Raw genomic sequence first — 21,485 nt, 5'->3', positions numbered from 1 at the left:
TGGGTATGATGAAGGGTTTAATTAACCAACTTTAAACATCTATCCTCTTCCAGCTTACTTTAATTGGCGATTGTAATGTTACTGAAGACCTCAGGAATTTCTGCAATGACTTTTCAATATTCAATTCAATAAAAGTTTGCTAATAATGAATCCCAGTATCAGTATTACTGTATTTTGTAGGAAATGTATTTGCTGCAATATGGTACAGCCGTCAACGTCCTGTTATTGTCAAGGTCAGTCAATGTTTCACATTTTGCGTTATGTTGCACTCTTGGGGGAGTTTATTAAACACATCTGTACTCGTTACATACAGGTGGCCGTTAAACAACCATAGCATTGGTATATGTTGCTATGACACAGTAAGTGTTTATAAGTATTAAGGTACCTCTAGTACTGTGGACTATGATCTTCGGACATAAATCATGAAACACGATGGTCGAACTGGTGGAGACTGGATACTGATTACGCATAAGCTGCTAGAGTAAGTGTTTGATATGCCCACCATTTGGTCGTAAACATACTTCACAGTGACGAATCTATGATGTCCAACTACGTGCAAACACTTGCGGGACTGCCCGTATGGATCCCGCTGCTGCAAAAAATACGTTGGCGGAGCTCATTATCCGTGTCGATTTCACTTGCATACACCGACTCTTGATATACACTGAGTGGCCAAAGGTCGCAGGAAGGGGTGTCCCATTACAAAATGTGCCGTGTATGACCCCTGAGAGCTGCGGCTAGCTGCGGCGTAGCTGAGCAGTCTGTCACAGACACCAATATCGAGAAGATGGCAGCACGTCGCGAGTTAACCGACTTTGAACGTGGGATGATCATCGGCGCACGGCTCATGCGAAGATTACACGCGAGTTCGGGTTTTCGACGTCAACAGTGTCGAGGGTGTATCTTCAATATCGCAGAGAGAATACTATCACCCGCGTAGACCGACGCACGGGAATACCACAGGTGTTTAACGAACGGATATCACATCGCCTCCACAGAACCATTCTGAGCGCTCGACGGGCTACTGTGAGATCACCGCCCAGTTGAATCTTGGGAGTCAGGAACCCACTTCTGCCAGGACTGTAAGGAGGCAACTGCGCCGCATAAGCTTCACCAGCCGACGACCAACTCGTCTCCCTTTGCTGACACCTCTGCACAGAGCTGAACGACGTGCCTGGGCCCGCGAACATCGGCAATAGACTATAGAACAGTGGCGGCGTGTGATATGGTCTGATGAATCCTGGTTCCAGTTGTATCGAACTGATGGGCGCGTGAGAGTGTGGTGTATGCCCCATGAAGCTATGGATCCTGCTTGTCAACAAGGTTGTGTCCAGGCGAGAGGCGGCTCAGTTCTGGTCTGGGCGGTGTTCTTATGGTCGCAATTAGGCCCCATTGTCCGGCTGCAGGGAGTGCTGACAGGTGCACGTTATGTGGTCATTCTTTCAGACCATCTGCATCCCTTTCTGGCCCTAGAGTATCTTGATGGAGATGCCATATTTCAGCAGGACAATGCGCCATGTCACCGCTCTGTGGTGGTACGCAGGTGGTTGGAGGAGCACTCCAGTGAAATTACGACCATGGATTGGCCCTTCAGGTCCCCCGATCTTAATCCAGTCGAGCATTTATAGGATGCTGTCGAAGCTGGTGTTCGCTTAATGAATCCCGCACCAACTACACAAGACCAGTTGTGGGTAGCAACGCAAGATGCGTGGGTCCAGATCCCTCCAGAACGATTCCAACACCTTGTAGAGTCTATACCTTGCCGTATTGTTGCCGTTTTGAGGGCTTGCGGTGGAGCAACTCATTATTAACATCACATTCAGTGTCTTTCCATGACTTTTGGCCACTCAGTATATCTCCACCGGTAAAAATTCAGGAGATTTAAATCAGGAGACCGAATTGGCCACTTAATTGGTTCTTTGCTCCCTATATAATGGCGTGGTGGTTTCCCGTTTTCAGACCAGATAAATGATGGGGCTGTACCTTAATTAAGACCATGTCTGCTACTTTCCCAGTCCTAGCCCTTTCCCATCATTCCGTCGCTGAAAACCTTCGACGGGTTAGTGCTATGTTAAACTACTCGGGAAAGAACTGGTGTGGAAATATAAGGTCGAATTATTCATGTACACCGCAGGTCATATGAGATGGTGCACCACCATCATGAAAGTACATGCTCATGCGCATTCGCAACAGTACATTCTCAGTATATGCTAATAGCTCATCTCTGAGGAACTTAAGGTAATTTGCATCTGTCAAACCCGTGTGTAATACGTGGGGCCCAATTAGGCAGCCACTAATTATACCAGCCCACACATTCACTATAAATTGCCAGTGAAAAATGTCCTTGGCGAATCTTACGGAGGTTAAGGACAGCCCATGTATTGATATGATGGAAATTTAACACCGCATTCGTAGGAAACAGGCTTCGTCTGTTGCTAGCACTTGGAAGGGAAACAGTAGCTGTTTGCTCAGTTTCTTTTAGAAACCATGTACGGAATTCCTGTCTTTGTGGAACCCCCCGCCCCCTGACAGACTTTGTACACGTTGCACATTATACGGTCCCAGGCTCTCTTCACGCAGGACCCACTGTGACACACCAATATCGCGTGCTTCTCTCCGGATGCTGTTATCCCCCCCACCCCCGAATGTCGCCTTCTACCGCGAATACTTGCCGCTGAATAGGACGGTAAAATACTACCAGTATCGCGTATTCGATGGTAAAGTTTTTGCAGTTTCATCGTTAACAACGGACGACTCAAACGTTATGCAGAACAACCCGATGGCTTGACTGTTGATCATTAGCAGATAACTCATATAGGGCTGTCTGTGGGGACGCAAAACAACCTGCCGGATTGGCTGTTTAATCAGTAGCGGATGGCAACGAACGTTCGCCTAATTAATGTGTGGTGATCAGGAAATCTTTCTTTGTACAATCGGATGGCATCAAGAACAGACGTTGTTTTATTGTGCCTGTAGTTCACAGACAGACCACGTCCGTTATCAATCCAGCAATGACCAGTACGTGTGCTTGTTCTGATTCATTCCAAGTCTCTGACCGTTGTCCAGATGTATCGTTTTTTGGAGCAGGTCGCTTGACTTTTCGACTGGAGTGACATCTTATATAGAAGTAAGCCACTGTTACTGCTACGTGTGTTCGTACCATTGAACTGTAGGTAATACTGGAATGCTGACCGCCGTGGTAGCGCTCGCAGAAAACTGCTTCCTGTTCCTTGGCTAGTCACGCCTCCTCGTGTACGGAGTCTGGAAGTCAGCTGATGTGTTTGATGAATTTTTTTTGTAATATCTGACCGTACATCGAATTTGTGATGCAATCAAGATGCCTATTTCTTGTGTAGCATACGGTTGCACTAACAGGCAGCAGAAGAAAACAGATGTGAACTCACAAAAGCTTCATTTCCACAGGTAAGGAGTCTGAAAGCACTACCTCACTGCAAAGCTATAAATATGGTATTTTTCAACGATAATTACTATTTCCTTCCGGTTTGGCTCTTTCCATTAAGTATTCTATGTTTATGGTGATATCATACATGCTATTTTGGCATATTAAATGTCGTACGTTACGTTTTATACAAATGCTGTCTTTGTCCTGATAATAAATATGGTTCAAAAACTGAATACAGTGTATTTTCAATGGACCATCATTCACAGATATTTCTCGTCTAAAATCACTAGGCTATACTTTTTATGCATATCTTGTGTTTGTATGGCGTCTATGTTATTGCCTTTCTAATGTATCGGTCTCGAAAGCCAAGAATATCGACCGAGAGGATTCGTCGCGCTGACCCCACGACACCTCCTAATCTGCAGGCCGTAGGGGTGAGCAGCGGTCGCCCTTCGAGGCCATTGGACCAGGGGTTATTTTTTTTACTGTACGTATACGCATTTACTGTCTTTGATCTCTTAAAGAAAAAAAATGTTTTAGATTAATCAGGCCTAGAATATATTTTCATTTTATCCAGTATTACTAGCCATTTTCAATTTCAAATCCTCTGAAATATATATATTTCGTCGTAAATCACGTGAAATTTGCAAGAGACATTCCGCTTAAATGTTTAAAATTCGTTAAGATACTTGTGTCTCGTCGCATGTACGTATACGCCTGTCATGCATCCTTGCCGTACAGCCAGTCGTACCGGAAGCCGCACTTCGCTCCCATACAGTCAGCGTTCCAGTATTACCTACAGTTCAATGGTTCGTATCTATTGTATTACCTTACATTGTTGTGTTTATATTTTTACCGACAGAAGATTCGCAGGACATCTGGACTGTTTCAACATCGGTAATAGTTAACCGCACCTTATTAAAATTAACTTAAAATTGGCTTTCAATGGATTTCTTCTCCTCGTTATCCTAAATGTAGCACTACAAGGTTAAAAATGAGTTTGCATTGTTGGCTAAATTACGCATAGTGTATCCTAACATATTTCTATCACTTCATTTGTATGTAACAAACGTTTTCTATCCGTATTGCAGGGAATGGAGATCGAAAACTCACCACATTTTGGTTTTATACTTCTGTGAATGTATTGTAATGGTTACAGCGTCCGCTATGCCAACTGGCTATGGGCCCAGCCCGGCACAGTATAAGCCCACGCCTTACGCTTCAACCGCGCCAGTCACGAGCAGCACTTAAGTGCTAGGCCAGCCCCACTCTCTTCCGCTCGCGGTCCCGTAGCAGAGGAGTATGGAAATGATTCCACGATTAATCTGGAGTCTTCCATCTCGCGATGTTCCTGGATCCATCGAGCATCCGGACTATTCTAGAAGGGACAGCGCAGGTTTATAGGAGAGGAACGACCTGCCTGCAGTTAGTGAGAGTTAGACTGAGTTAGAAGTTGGTATGGTTCAGTCGCGAGCGACTGCCAGTGTAGTGAAGTATGTGAACTGCCGTGATTATCGGACTAGTGTGCTACAGTGCGGACTTTCGGCGAAGGAGAGAACGTGTAGCCGTGCGACGCGGGACCTTGTGTGTGAGTGCAAAACTGTGTAGTGTGAGGACAAGTGAGAAGCTAAGGGAGAGAGAGCGCGCAAACTGTGTAAGTGTGTGTTATGAGCAAAAGTTGTGAGTAGTCTTGTGTAGTTTAGTGCGTAGCTAATAAATCTTAGTGTTGAATCTACCAGTCTAGTGTTAATTGATCCTACTACGCCGCCAACTCGTTACAGTACGTATAAGGTCACAAATTGTGTGACCACAAGGATACTGAATTATCATATGGAAGCCTATATTGAAACGGTGACCTTCTCGTGGTGACTTGAGATGTTGACTTACCCAATCCTTTCAGAAGACTCCACGAACAACAAGCCTATTCCAGACGGGTATTGTAGTGCTCAGTGAGGTACGGGTTCGCGGTTCTTTTCTAGCTGGCTTGTTTAATGTTCATTTCATAGCACACAGTTCCTACCACCACGGCTTGATGCTACTGACCGTGAATCCCAACGATGTCTGCTTTTCTTACAAACGCAATAGAAGATCGAAATGGCGTCCCGTGTTAACACAAACTGAAAACAGTAATTTTCTATATACATTATATTGGCAATTAGACATGTACCCATTTCAGCCAAAACAAATTAACGAACACACCAACAAACAGCAAACAAACAACCTGATTAGAAGGAATACAATACGGAGTACATATCAATGAACTGAAATACTAACCAATTAGAAAATATACAATACGTAAAGAACATTAGCAAAACTGGACACATATAAAAATGATACTAAAAATTATAATTATTGTCGCCCTTACTTTTTACTGACCTTAACTCTGTAATGTTCCATATCTGTGGATCAAAAGTTGTGTGTTATGTACATACATGGTTACAAAACTTCGTTGTTATTATTACCCCACACAGAGATGATTCTTCAGAGATTAATAATTTTCCGTGTCGTTTCTCCTACTCAGTATAACCAATTTTAAAAATATAATCAATTTTAAACTGCGTATTTCGTATACGGGTAAATGATCAATTTTGAGTCTCCCTCTTCCAACTTCGGTTCTCAGAGGCAGGAGACACGAGACCTGGTTAATCCTGAAATATCAGCGTGCATTTCCGTATGTGTAGTTTAAATATCCTATAATATCATTTTAACCATATGTACTCTTGCTGATTTCAATGTTTTCAGTTCTTCAACAGCATTTAGCATTCCCTCTTTCACCACGTTCATTTTTTTCGCACCCTCAACAGCATGTACCATTCCCTTATTCACTACTTTTTTTTCTCCCACAAGCTTTTTACAATTATCAATAATTTCGATAGTTTCACTGGCCTTCTCCACCATTCCCTGTTCAGTAATTTGACAAGAGTATAATATTCAAATTCGTTTTCCAATGTATTTATCTCTTCCGTTTGAGTATTTAACCCGTAATGCTTTTGTACTTTCAAACTGTCTCACGAAATGTGCATTTTGAATTTCTCCCCTTCTCTTTTTAACCTAAACCAATATTTTATTACTCTTAATTATATCTACCTTTATATTAATGTATGAACACAGTAATCTTGCTCCACTACTCGCTGTACATGTTGATAAGCCTGTAATTATTTTAATAAATATACTAGTGACTGAATCAAGCATTGCTGTACCGTGCTATACGGAGAGAGGAAGAAAGAAGCGTCCGGATCGGAACCTGGGCATAGAGAGCAAAACTTCGGGGGAGCACATCCTCTTTTCCCCTTCTTGGGTTTTCCTTTTTCTACAAGAGATATAATTAAGAAAAACTAGCAGTTTCCCGCTGGCTCCGCCCGCAATGTACAAAGTATGGTGTTGTTCGTTACTATCCTCACGGATGTATTTGCAAAGTTTCGAGTTAATGAAATAAAGCACATGATCTGCTGTGGTAATAGAATGTAATATTATGTCAACAAAACACTTAAAAATTCATCAAAAAATAAAAGCAAAGCAAAGTCACCTCCGTACAGGCCATGAAGGCCCTTGGAGGAGTGGAAGGTAAAGGCTTCCACCATTGTTAACCTCGGCACGTGATGGGGGAAGAGTGGTTAGCTCTACGCCAGGCCGCCTTTGCCCCCAGGAATTAACCTGGTACTCGTTTTGGTGTAGGCTGAGTGAACCTCAGGGCCATATGAAACTCCGGAAGTGGAAATCTCGTTTCTTAAATTTTAAGACTTCCTGACGGGGATTCGAACCCACGTCCTTCTGGGCGAATCGAGCACGCCTTTACCGCCTCGGTCGGGCAGCCCCTCTTAAAAATACATCACACAAAGAAATTGAATTAAACGTTCCTTGGAACAACACTACGAAGTCCTTCAAAGATCTTCGTCATGGAGGCAAATGTATTTATAACTTTTATCAGAATCTATCAATTTAAGTAGTTATTGCCTCAAAAGAAAGCACTTGGTCTACGAAAGATATGATTGCTTCAATGAGAAAAAAGGTTGTAGAAATTGAATGTGCACTCATAACATTCCTCAGAATTAACCAATTTGAATAGTTAAGAGCTGAAATGAAAGAGGTCTATCCACTGAGTGTTCTTAGGCCAAAACAAACTCCGTACCTCAATTAGAACCAAATATATGATAGCTTCAAAGAGACAAAAAAATTGAAAAATCAAATAAGTTGAGGAAGGCGGAAGTTAAGTGATTTATGGTACCTGATGACAAATCTGTGCATGAATACCTTCCAGTTTTAAGAAAATGAAGGAAATCGACGGAATAGAATGGCCGGACTGACTGACTTTAGTTTTCATATTTTTTTTAATATATAGAAAGATGCTGAGGAGGAAGATTTACAACTATTTGAGAAGGAGCTTTGGGCTAGTGTAATTTACATAAATCTGGAGGTTGATGTAAAGGGATAAAATCCCTTATAACTTCAGTAAAAATATGTTACAATTAAGCTTCAAAAGCTTAGTATCATTACATGAGACGCGTCTCAGACACATACACAACTCATTTAACACTAGCTAGTTCTGGAAAAAATGTCTACCATAATCTCACTTAAGCTAAGTTAAAGGAACGCTAAACTACAATTAAACCTCTTAAAGCACTAGTAAGGCTATAAGCCTCGAACGGGAACACATGGCCCCAGATCCGCAAATGAATTAAGGAAAAGAACTAGACGTTCGACAATACACTGGGCGTTTACAGTAATGACTGCCCGCAGCCAAATATAATACCTTTCCTTCATTAGAACCAACAAGGGTGCTCGCCGACTCGAAACTGCTTTAGCATTAAACATTTCAAATACATTTTCATGAGCTAACAATTATAAAAGCCCGCATACCGCTACAGTGCGACTATCCAATTGGAATTGGGCAAATAATACCTACTAGACCAAAGGCCTATTAAACAGTGGATAAGCCATACTACGAGTGATTGATAAAAGGGCGACATTTTAATTTTGAAAACAGTCACTACCGACCAGACAAAGTGTTTTCCAAGGGTACTCGCGTACCTCCCTTATTAAGGCTGAGTTGCCTTCGTCTTGATGTATTTCTTATCTCAATCCTCCCTCGCTTGATTACCGGTGGTGGCTAGGTCTGTAACATAACATAACAAAAACATAACATAGGATAATAATAGTAGTATAGCTTAATCTAGGATATAGGTGATCAGGTATGTACATATATACAGGTGCTGCAGTGTGGTGTGTGGGCGTAATGTTAAGTGGAGCGGTGTAGTGGGTTGGTGTCAGCTTAAGAGCGAGGGCGGTTTTGGCCTCCTGTGGCTGAACAGAATGTGTTTCGGCGTGGGGTATTTTGTGTATAGGTCGACGTCATAGCGTCCGATTCCACTGACAAGTGGGTTGACCTTACTACCCCATGATTTCTTGTACATTCGGAGTGTTTGTTTTCGTATGTGTTGCCTTATCGAGCTGACTTTCGCAATAGAGCGTAGTTGGCGTATTGGCGTGTCGTACGGGAGTCTAGCCGCTGCTCGAATACATTTGTTTTGTATTAGCTCCAGCTTATCCAGGTTTGTCATAGCAGTGTAGCCCCAAGCGGGGGCTTCATACGTTATTATTGGCCTAATTAGGGCCTTGTACATGTTGATTGCTACTCTCTTGTTAATACTGGATCTTTTGTTCAGTATGGGATAGAGCTGTGACAGTCGTGCGTGTGTTTTCCGCTGGATCTCTTTAATGTGATATAGCATTGTTAGTTTTCTATCTAGGACTACTCCTAGATATTTGACCTTGTCGTGCCATGCTATATCTCGATGAATAGTTTGAGCGGTTTTATATTGGCTGGCCTGTGTGTGCGTCTGTTCTTCCTAGTGAACATTACAGCTTGGCATTTAAGACCTCGGTGAGGCAAGGAGCAGAACATATAAGGGCAGAGCAGAAAGCCCCGATTGGTCAGCGAGGAAGGCGGGGCTCGTTGCCATGGAGGCAGGTAACAAGTGCGTCATGAAGTTCAAACTTGGCGCAACACCACACAGAATAAGGAAACAGTTGTCGTACAGAAAACCTTTGCATTGGGGATGAGGGGAGCAGGAACATGTAGTACAACTTTAGATTATACAACAAATAAGTCATAATTTACGGGGGTTAAAATTAAGACGTAGCAAATATGATTTAAAGAATGCTGCATATATGACAGCAACATAAGCAAGGGGTGATAGTAAACTCATGGCACAGTTCTCTCCCCCCACCACCACCACCACCAGCAAAAAAAAAAAAAAAAAATAGAAGGGGTAGTTTCATAATACCCCTTCCGTACCAATGGGCGGTGTCTCTTTCTTCTTTTCTTCCATTCCTTTTTTTTTTTTTTTTTTTACATCCAATCTTGAGTACAACAAAACAAATCCATCTTGATACAACATACAATAAGATATTTAAATTCAGTTGAAGGTGTAAGTCCATAGAACATGAATTGCTTATGAAGTGTCTCCCGGGATGAACCATGATAAGGCGTGGAGATGAATGATGTAATCATTGATCAGCAGATAGGGCGAAGCGTGGTCAGCGTGGCCAAATCCCACACAGAGCGTAGCCGAACTTCAGAGATAGGTGGGAAACTGCCCTGCAAAGAAATTTGTAGTAGCCAAATTTGGTCCCAAATCGACGAAATTGAGCGGTGGGTGACCACCCACCGGTTATGTGCAGCTATGGGTGAAAGAAGTCGGCTCCAGGAGAGAAGAAACCCGGGGAACTAGCTCCATTGTGGGGTCCTCTCACGAAGCTTCGGGCACGGATGAAAATCTACCCGGGGCTGCAAAATAAATCAAAGCCAGCAGAAAGTCCAATAACCAGGTGCGTATGTTAGTTAAGGAGAAAGGCCAGAAAGCTGAAAGCGAGACGAGGCTGAGGACCACCGGTACGGGAGGCATGGCGGAAGAAGTGGGAATCCAGGAGGATTCACATTATAAATAAAGAAAACACACACTGATACAAAATAGTTCCAACACAGGCTTAAGGCCGATCGCAATTGACAGACAGGTAAATTAACTACACCCAGGGAAGAAAAGGGAAAGCCCAACAAGTTAAAACCAACACACATAAATAACGCAATGTAGGAAACTCCGAGTAGGCCGACCCTCAAGCGAGTATAACTTGAGAAAGGTGGACTCAAAATTACTCTGAGGGTCACTCACCAGCAAGGTGGCCGGAATGAGGAAATCGGTAACAGTACATGGGTCACGGAAACGGGGACAATTTTTCCCGATGGAACAAAATATTTAACAAGTCAGTGGAACGGCGGCCCTGATCATAGCGAGCCCGTTTCTGTTCATATAAGGTTGTGCTTGGCTTTCTTCCAAATAGCCCTAATGTTGGGGGAGTCGATGTTCTTAGGTAGCAGCTCGTTAATATTCCATAAATTAGGAACAGCAGAGTTGAAAGCGAAAACGAGCCAAGGGAGTGAGGTGTCCCATCTCGAAACGTCATGATGAGAGGCGATAAGAGCAGAGCGAAGATTACGATTTACCCTTTCAGCATACGAAGGTTGAGGATAATATGGGGAAGTGGTTACATGGGAAATCGAAGGATTAAAACAAAATTTCCTAAACACATTTGAGGTAAGGCTTTACCGTTATCAAGACCAAGAACTGACATGGGCCAAAAGATGAAAATATAGACTTCAAACTCCTAATGGTGGTTTCGTCCTTAGCAAATTTAATTGGGAATAACCAAGAAAAACGGGTAAATCCGTCCACACACACGAGTATGAATTTATTCCTATCTCCCTTCGACCTTCGGGGGGGGGGGGGTACGTAGTCGATGCGCTCCATGCGACGAGTGGCTTGGTAGGAAGACAGCAACCCCACTCGCGTGTTCAACGGAGGTTTACTGACCCTCATGAAATTCAAACATCAAATTATGCTCAAGTGCTTGGTAAAGTAGAATCGTACTCATGAGAAAAAAATATAAGTTCGAACCACACTGTTCACGTAAATAATTAGTCACTCGAAATGTACACGTCTTGTAGTAGAACTTCTATTGTCACACGCAGCACGATGCTAAAATATTCTAGGTTTGATCAAAGCGTTGCAGAGTTAGAGCTCCATAACGCGGACTTAAACTTTCGTCGAGGAGTCTCACATTACGGCGGCGAAAAATGACGCTCAGCCGACCGACCGGCACAAAGTAGAATGGTTTAACAAGTTTTTTCGCCCCCCCCCCACCCCGCCGAAGCCCGTTCGACTGAATCTACATGGCCCCCGATATGCTATTATTTCTAAGAAGAAAGAGAGAGCAGGGAAGAGTGGAAAGTGATACAATGAGTATCTGCCGGTTTCCGAGTTAGACTCGCTTCCACGGCAACAGTTTGTGTTGGTAAGGTATTGTTAAGGTGTGGTATTGAAGGGTCAGGGAAAAACCACATAGGCAGAAAAGAGAAAGAGCCTACATGTAAAATCTGACATCTTGTGATAGCATATGCAAGGATGTGGGCTGGAAAGGTCCAGTGGTAGTGGTAGTTAAGAAGAGGTATCATGCACCAGCTATGATCCATCGTCTCGCCATTCCATCTGCCAGGGGATCAGTCCGTCTGGGCACTGCCGTGACTAGCGGTGGCCTTGCCGGTTGCGGAGTCATGCATCGAGTACCATTAGGGCCCGCCGCATAGCGCTACCTCCTTGGGGTCCCTCGTACCCAGTCTCCGATCCCGGGGAATGAGGCCAAGCCCGCCGGGGCGGGGCCTCCTGGAAGGGGGTGAGTCATGTTGCCGGGCCTCCCGCGCAGTTGGCGCACACCGGCGCCTCCTTAAGTGTTGCGCAGGCCGTGTAGTGGTGATCACCCCCACAACGGCTGCACCTCACTTGGAGCTCACACCTCACCTGCCGGTGGCCCCACCTCAAACAGCGGAAACACTGCAAGAGCTGTTGAGGGGGGCGTTTCGATCTCACCTGATAGCCACTACCCGCTGAGGTCCTCTCCTGACTGGCTCCTCGCTCGGCTGCTGTCCTGGGAGCAGTCCTGGTTTGCGGCTGGGCGGCCCTCTCCTGGTGGGCCGGCCTCTTCCTTCTGATCCTGGGGCGGCGTCTTCTTCCTGGGGCTCGCTTCTCGGCAGGGGAAGAGGCCTCTTCCTGGTGGCCCTCCTCCCGGCCTGGTGACCCCTGGGGTAGCGGGTGGCTCCGCTGCGTGGCCGTCTTCTTCTCCTCCTGACTGGCGGCGGTGGGTGCTAACACTCGACTGCGTTCCCTGTCCTGTGGGGCGCACTTTGATGTCTGCAGCTCTACAGTCGCACTGGCAGGCTGGGCCTGGGCAGCAGCCTCTGAACACCAGGGGGCGTCCTTCTCCACTGCTGTGCAGCCGTCCGCCGTCCCGGGCGCCTTCCTGGATTGCTCCCGGGAAACAGGCCCTCCCTGGTAGTGCTGGGTCTGCGTCCACTTCGCCCTGGCAGGTGGTCGACGTTCCTTGTTGGTCTGCGTGTACATCGTAAAGTACAGCGGTCTAACTGGGGGCGCGCCGTCGTGGCATTCGGGAGCGCCGCCGTCGTCCTTGGTCCTCGGCTCCGTCTGGGTGGGTGCCTCCTGGTAGTTGGGTTACCTGGAACTGTTGGGACGCCAGCTCCTCGTAGATCTTGAAGCGGCTTGTGTCCTTAGGGCGGATGATGACCGCCCAGTAAGGAATCACCTCGCCATGTCTCGAAGACCGACTCTCCAATGAACTCCGCGATGGCATTAAGGAGTTCAACAATGCGCAACGTCTCGCGGTAGGTGGACTTCCCTCTTCGATTGAACACTAACAGCGCCATGAGTCTGAAATCGGGGGCATCCACAGTTCTGAGCACCACTTGTAGGTTCTCGACGGCTCCCTTGCAGTCGTAGTTGTCCGGCCTCTCAGGATGGTTAGCTTCTCCATCCTGGTCCTCCCGAAAAAGAAAGAGAAGGCGAAAGCGAGCACTGAGAAGTGTTCATCTCTGACAAAAGCTCTTTCGAAATTATACTAATAAGCAAAGCTGCCTGTCTAGCACTTAGAAAGTACAGAGCGCCTGGCGAGGAGAGAGGGAGCGGAGCAAGAAGCACGTACGTCCTTCCGCTAGTACAGTCAAGCTCTGGTTTAACAAGCGAAATGCCTGCCTTTTTATACTGGATCTCGGAGATTTGAAGCTATTTTATCTTACTCAATATCTCCCTTAATATTTGATATATTTCTTCCAAATTCGGGGATAATTATCATAAAAAATTGGGCTTCACGATGATGTAGTTCATTTTCCCTTACGTTGATCCAGTCAAAAGATTTTGACGATAGAACGTATAGAACTTTCCATCGGCTGACGTAATCTGGCCTTGACCGTGTTCCTCAGGTCGTGACGTCACAACACCTCGCTCTCATCTGTTGAGCCTGCAGGCTGCCGGGTGTGATCGATTGGCGCGGAATATAACTTTATACATCGGAGACTCTATCTCGGACCATCATTCCTGGTATAATACACATTAAGAGTTTTCGTCTGTACATTGCTCAGAATTTAAAAAGGATAATATTTCTGTATCATTCGTGTTCACAGTAACAAGGAAATTCACTTTTTAATTTTCCGTAATTTCTGCCTATTTGTATGTATGTATGTACACGTATCGCGAGAAAACGGCTGAAGGGAATTTAATGAAAATCGATATGCAAAGTCGGGGAATAAGTCGCTACAATCTAGGCCATAAATAATTTTATTCACGCTGAGTAAAAATGGTAGTTTAGGGGAAGGCCTAAAATTCTCAAATATTTATGTTATTAGTGGTCATATCTTAATGAAAATCGGTATGCAATATCGGGGAATAAGTCGCTATATTCTAGGCCAGCCCTGTCCAACGCGGCGCCCGCGGGCGCCATGGCGCCCGAGGTGCCCTTTTATGGCGCCCTTCGCAATTAATTTCCAAATTAAATTTTACTTAATATTTGAAAACAATACTTTTGTATTTCAATAAATATTCTTACTTTTCTCTTAAAAATACCGTCCTCAAAGTCAGGAAATTTGTTACATCCGTACCTCCAAATACAGAAAGAGCTTTGAGAAAGCTATAAATGTGATCTAGGCCTAACTGACTCGTGTCCGCAATTAGTGAAGAGATAGAAGAAAGATTCAGAAAGACAGATATTCAACATGTAAGTAGTTGCGACAAAGGGAAATCCTCCATAAACCTCTCACTGTGGGGGTGCTAGCGCCAGGTATAAGGCCTTCTCTACTCACGGAGCCAAATATAGCAGCATATTTATTCTGCCAAACAGAACCGTTTCCTTATGATTCACTTGATGGTAATGCCATAAACTACCTACCATGACAGAGTTTCACCAGGGCGACAATGGGACACCCAATTTGCCCACAAAGTAACTTTAATCCCAACAAAGCTGTGTCGTAAACAACGAATAAACGATTTATGAAAGTCTTCCAATTGGAATGTTCCCAGTTCCTAGCTTTCAGGCGAACATTCAGTATTACTTGTGAGCATATGCAGGGCTTATGGAATACGTTTTGAGTGCCTTGTGTTGTGATAAGTTGTACATTCAACATGTTTCGTGTGCTTTTTTCATTACTATTTAAACTTTAAATTATTCAGTTTATAATCAGTTATATTTCATTATACATAACTCTTCTTAACATGGCTAAAAGGCAAAGAAATTATAACTTTAACAGTGAATGGGAGGACCCGTATTGCTTTATTGAAAACAAAGGAAAGTATGTGTGTTTATTGTGTAATGCTAGCCTGTCTGTTCCCAAAAGAAGTAATGTACAGCAACATTTTTCGACTAATCACAAAAAATTTCACAGTGAATTTCCTGTTAATTCTGAACCAAGAAAACACAAAGTGAAAGACCTAAAATCTAAATTAGCATTGCAACAATGTGCGTTTAAGAAGCCAGTTCAGCAAACGCGTAACGTGACAATAGCTTCTTACAAAGTTTGTTACGTCCTAGCTAAAAGGAAAAAACCTTTTAGTGATGGGGAAGTAGTGAAAGAAGCTATGCTAAATGTCGCTGAATCTCTGTTCGAATCTCACAAACAAAAATCTAAATTGATATCTTCAATCAAAGGACTTCAGTTGTCTCACCAAACTGTCGCTAGGCGGGTTGAACAGATTTCTAATAATATGGAATCTCAATTACATCAGGGTTTGAAATCGTGGGAACATTTTTCATTCCAGTTTGATGAAAGTGCTGATATGTCTGACACTGCTGAGTTGTGTGTATTTCCTAGAATGGTTTTTAATGATTTTACAGTAAAGGAAGAATTTGTCAAGCTATTGCCACTTCATAGACGTACTAGGGGAGAAGACATATTTAATGCTTTCGTTAAATTCACCAAAGAGAGTAACTTACCACTGTCAAAGCTTGTCGCTATAACAGATGGGGCACCGTCTATGACTGGTAGAAATAATGGATTTCTTTCTTATCATTGTATTATTCACCAAGAAGCTTTATGCGCAAAGGTTTTAAGGTTCGATCATGTCATGAAAATTGTGACTCATGTCGTGAATTATACACTGACTGACAGAGCAAATGCAACACCAAGGAGGAGTGGTTCGAAAGGGATGAAAGTTGGGGAAAATACAGAGTCGGCACGGAAGAATAATTGATGTTTATTTCAAACCGATATGCAGGTTACACAATGCGCACGGCATCGACTCAGTAGGATGTAGGACCACCGCGAGCGGCGATGCACGCAGAAACACGTCGAGGTACAGAGTCAATAAGAGTGCGGATGGTGTCCTGAGGGATGGTTGTCCATTCTCTGTCAACCATTTGCCACAGTTGGTCGTCCGTACGAGGCTGGGGCAGAGTTTGCAAACGGCGTCCAATGAGATCCCACACGTGTTCGATTGGTGAGAGATCCGGAGAGTACGCTGGCCACGGAAGCATCTGTACACCTCGTAGAGCCTGTTGGGAGATGCGAGCAGTGTGTGGGCGGGCATTATCCTGCTGAAACAGAGCATTGGGCAGCCCCTGAAGGTACGGGAGTGCCACCGGCCGCAGCACATGCTGCACGTAGCGGTGGGCATTTAACGTGCCTTGAATACGCACTAGAGGTGACGTGGAATCATACGCAATAGCGCCCCAAACCATGATGCTGCGTTGTCTAGCGGTAGGGCGCTCCACAGTTACTGCCGGATTTGACCTTTCTCCACGCCGACGCCACACTCGTCTGCGGTGACTATCACTGACAGAACAGAAGCGTGACTCATCGGAGAACACGACGTTCCGCCATTCCATCATCCAAGTCGCTCTAGCCCGACACCATGCCAGGCGTGCACGTCTATGCTGTGGAGTCAATGGTAGTCTTCTGAGCGGACGCCGGGAATGCAGGCCTCCTTCAACCAATCGACGGGAAATTGTTCTGGTCGATATTGGAACAGCCAGGGTGTCTTGCACATGCTGAAGAATGGCGGTTGACGTGGCATGCGGGGCTGCCACCGCTTGGCGGCGGATGCGCCGATCCTCGCGTGCTGACGTCACTCGGGCTGCGCCTGGACCCCTCGCACGTGCCACATGTGCCTGCGCCAACCATCTTCGCCACAGGCGCTGCACCGTGGACACATCCCTATGGGTATCGGCTGCGATTTGACGAAGCGACCAACCTGCCCTTCTCAGCCCGATCACCATACCCCTCGTAAAGTCGTCTGTCTGCTGGAAATGCCTCCGTTGACGGCGGCCTGGCATTCTTAGCTATACACTTGTCCTGTTGCACACAACACGTTCTACAATGACTGTCGGCTGAGAAATCACGGTACGAAGTGGGCCATTCGCCAACGCCGTGTCGCTACGTGCGCAGCACAGCGGCGCATTTCACATCATGAGCATACCTCAGTGACGTCAGTCTACCCTGCAATTGGCATAAAGTTCTGACCACTCCTTCTTGGTGTTGCATTTGCTCTGTCAGTGTATAAGATCGTCATCTACTCGTCATCGATTGTTCAGAAATATTTTAAGTATGTCAGATTCGGAGTATTGTGACGTCATCCTTCATGCAGACGTAAGGTGGCTTAGGGGGAAAACACTCGAACGGTTTTGCTGCCTGTTGGATGAGATACGAGACTTTATGAAATCATCCCCTGGGAAATATTATCACGAACTTGATGATATATCTTGGCTAATCGAATTAGCATTCTTGGAAGACATCGCCTCAAAATTAAATGAGTTAAATCTCGAATTGCAAGGAAAAGATCATAATATTTCAGGTATGATAAGTATTGTCAAAACATTTGAAAAGAAACTTAAGGTATGGATTGTCCATTTAAATAGAAAGTTCCTTTCACATTTTCCAAATTTGAAATCTATGGCAGATACAGTAAATGACGGCAAGCGTGATTTTTCATCTCTTGCTAAACATCTTGAAACTCTTGGGTCCGAATTTGGTAGCAGATTTAGCCAGTTTTCAATGCTTGAACCAGTGATCATGTTTGTCAATAATCCCTTCGCTTCTGTTGACGTTTGTGAGCTTGGAGGGAGGATGTGTGAAATATTCGAAAATTATAATCCTGAAGAATTAGAAATGGAAATTCTAAGCCTTCGGTCAGACCTTTCTTTGAAATCCTCCTACGCAACATGTGGCAATTTCTGGACTCTGGTGGACGGTAAAAAATGTCCCATTGCCCGCAGTGTTGCTCTGAAGATGCAATCTTGTTTTGGTTCAACCTATCTTTGTGAAGTCGCGTTTTCGACTATGAACATAATAATAAAATACCGATCCTGCCTGACAGACTCGCACCTGGATGACGCGTTAAGAGCAGCCTGTTCCAGTTACACACCAGACTTTCCTCAACTTGCAGCGCAGTGCCAGATTTCACATTAATTATGCGAGTAAAATTATTTTCATATAATTTTTAATTCTAGAATTATTATTATTATTATGATTATTATTATATAGTCGTTGTAGTACCGATAACAGTAGTCGAATTAGTGGTATCGTACCTGGCGCCCGCATACCCTTAGTTATCATGTGAATGTGCTCGCGAAGAAACGAACGTTGGACAGCCCTGGTCTAGAATATAGAAAGCTCATAAAATTGATCAACAATAACATTGCATTGACCATTGTTTGTCGTGATATGCTTTGTGTCTTCTGTTGCCACTATTCTCCGATAGATAGGATTACTGCTGCATACCTAGTATTTTTTTCAAATTTGCTTTACGTCACACCGACACTGATAGGTATTATGGCGACGATGTGATAGGAAAGGCCTAAGAGTGTAAAGGAAGCGGCCTTGGCCTTAATTAAGGTATAGCCCCAGCATTTGTCTGGTGTGAAAATGGGAAACCACGGAATACCATCTTCAGGGCTGCCGACAGTGTCGTTCAAATCCACTATCTCCCGGATGCAAGCACACAGCTGCGCGCCCCTAACCACACGGCCAACTCGCCCGGTCGTACAGAGTGTAACAGGCTGCCTGAATATTGGTGGGAAGTAGCTGGGGAGTTAGATAAATTTCTTCTTTAGCACGCCATTCCTCTGGTTCATAAATTTTCTGATACTACTGGTACGTAACACACTGGTTCATCATAGTATCCCAGCTATTCAATCCCTACTTTGAGGCACTGATTGGAATGAGCAGTGTGCATATATAATGGAATAATGACATAGGAGTGTTTACGGCTGTCTGCGGCCTCATCATTCCAACTCTGGAACTTTGGACTGTTCGATCGTCACCGTAGTACTGTTAATAGTGAGGAACTGTGCGTTTTTTATTTGATCAAGTATTTTATATGATAACATTGCTTTTAACCGATACATTCTTACTAAAGTTTTTTTTTAATGGCCTACGTTGACTTCAGTTAGGAAAACCACAAAATCAGTCTTTCTGAGAATCCCGTAGCGAAGCATGGGTACATCAGCTAGTTCAATATGTAAAGTTCCTCTACCGTGCATAATTCTAGTAGTTTTTCTCCGTTTCTGTTACATTATTTTTCCTGGCTATATCTATTAACTTCTAATACCTCGTCCTCATGTTGACTGTAAACTGGCTTCTTGTCCCCTATTCTCGCGTTAAGATCTCCCATAATTATAATGCTTGCTTGATCATACGTACTTCTTATTCGTCTAATTTCTGCTACTAAATTCTCCAAAAAATAAAAAAGTCTTCTGTGCTAATGGGGAGCTCAAAAGTGGATTATATATAAAAGTTATACGTATGTCATTCCTCCAGTTGACCCTATCTAATATTCTTATCGAGGTCCGGCTCCATGGCTAAATGGTTAGCGTGCTGGCCTTTGGCCACAGAGTCGTGAATTTTAACCACCATTGGTTAATTTCTCTGGCACGGCGGCTCGGTGTATGTGTCGTCTTCATCATCATTTCATCCTCATTACGACGCGCAGGTCGCCTACGGGAGTCAAATCAAAAGACCTGCACCTGGCGAGCCGAACATGTCTTCGGACACTTCCAGCACTAAAAGCCATACGCCATTTCATTTTCATTCTTCGAGATTAATTCATTAAACTCAGATTCAAAGAGCTGTATCCTATGTTTTAGGTTGTCTTTGATTACCACCGAAATTCCGCCCTATATCCTTCCTTTATAGGATCTCCTTGATCCATATTGACTCTGTACAATACACCCTTCTATCTTTAGGTCTTTCTTGTAATCAGACCAAGTTTCTACAAGTCCAAGGATGTCCATTTCTTCCAGCAGTTCTTTAAAGCCTTCGTTACCTTTTTTGTTCCATATTCCTTCAATACTAACACGGGATACCTTTAACTCTGGTTATTTTTTACTACTTCAGTGTTCCACTAAACTCCCTGACTTACTTCTATTCATTCTAGATCTTTCCACTTCCATTATACTCCCCTCGGGAGAGCAAATAACGTCCTTCTCAGATAGGTCTTCTGTGATTTCTACTCTATTACCTGAACCCATCCCCTTCTTCAGAAAAAAGTCCTTTAGACTCACTGACTTACGCCTGGAAGTATCCTTAACTGCTCCATGGGGCCCTGCTGTTGACATCAGCTCGCACCGACGTTCCTCCCCCTGTTATTTGATTCCACTGGAAGATCTGACGTAGACCGTTGAATCACCTGTCCAGTGTGATCAACACCAGCACTGTACGTAGACTCTGGAATCTCTTGTGTCATATCTCCTACACCATGCACTTCCGCTGATGACCGAAACTGCTTACTTCGTTCTTAGAACATATCGCCTAGCACTGACCATCCACATTCTCGCCCAGGTATCTCCTATCACATGCAAGTGGTTTCCTCTTATAAATGCCCGTAGATCCGACTTTCTTGCTTGTAAATGGAATTGTAGAGCTCTTTGCTCGTGGAGGCTTTTCCTGTCCATATCCCTTTTTATCCAAACCTTGCTGCTCTGCAAATTCTTCGCACTATTCAAAATTCGGCTTGCCATTAGTAAAGAAACAAACTGAATTCTAACGGGTCTTCTTCCCCTATTCTTTCCCATCCTATATAAATCATCTATATCCCTTTCAGTACAGTCAATGCCTAAATTCTCTCTCATTAGCTTTAAGACTGAGTTCATCAATTCCATCGTGTACTCTCCTTCCGTTTCCTCCAGGCCGTAAATAAGAATATTTATTCTCTTTTCCATTCTTCTGCTGTCACGCCATTGAAGTACCTGAACTTGTTCTTCTAGCGCCTTTGTCCTCTGATTTAGCATCGCTCTTTCTTCTTTGTCTTCTCTTATCTTCTCCTCTATTTCTGTTAGTTCTTTGGTTATGCTGTCCTTCATATCGTTAATTTGTTGATACTGCGCCTCGAACATTTCTTTGGTCTGGTCAGCCTGAGAAGCATCGCGTACAACTTCATGGATTTTCTCCATGTTCTCTCATCTCAATGGGCCTGGGTTCATCTCGACGCCTCCGATGGCAGAGTAGCCACTATAGTTGTCGCCATCAACAGTTCTATCAGTCCTATTCTTTTATTAACTCCTAATTTGCACTCCGTCATGATCAGCTTGACCCGGCTATGCAATCGCCCTATTGCACTCCTATACTGCTGCACTGTTACGCCTATACTGCTTTCCCTGCACTTCCGCATGGTTACCACGCATGTCTGCTCACTAGCTCAGCTCTGCTCAGTAAAGACTGAGGAAACAGTAAAGTAAATAATAGAAGAAATTACCT

General features: G+C 44.2%; 1 protein-coding gene across 1 annotated transcript in view; it reads left to right on the top strand.

The window, feature by feature from the left end:
• Ras64B (ras-like protein 2) overlaps positions 1–21,485 on the top strand; it is a 195,860-nt gene that overhangs the window by 106,914 nt on the left and 67,461 nt on the right. The gene's annotated exons all lie outside the window — the stretch shown is intronic.

The sequence above is a fragment of the Anabrus simplex genome, chromosome 3 (genome assembly GCF_040414725.1).
Source record: "Anabrus simplex isolate iqAnaSimp1 chromosome 3, ASM4041472v1, whole genome shotgun sequence".
Lineage (NCBI taxonomy): Eukaryota > Metazoa > Arthropoda > Insecta > Orthoptera > Tettigoniidae > Anabrus > Anabrus simplex.
The sequence above is the reverse complement of the archived record's forward strand: the minus strand, read 5'-3'. Positions and strand labels throughout refer to the sequence as shown.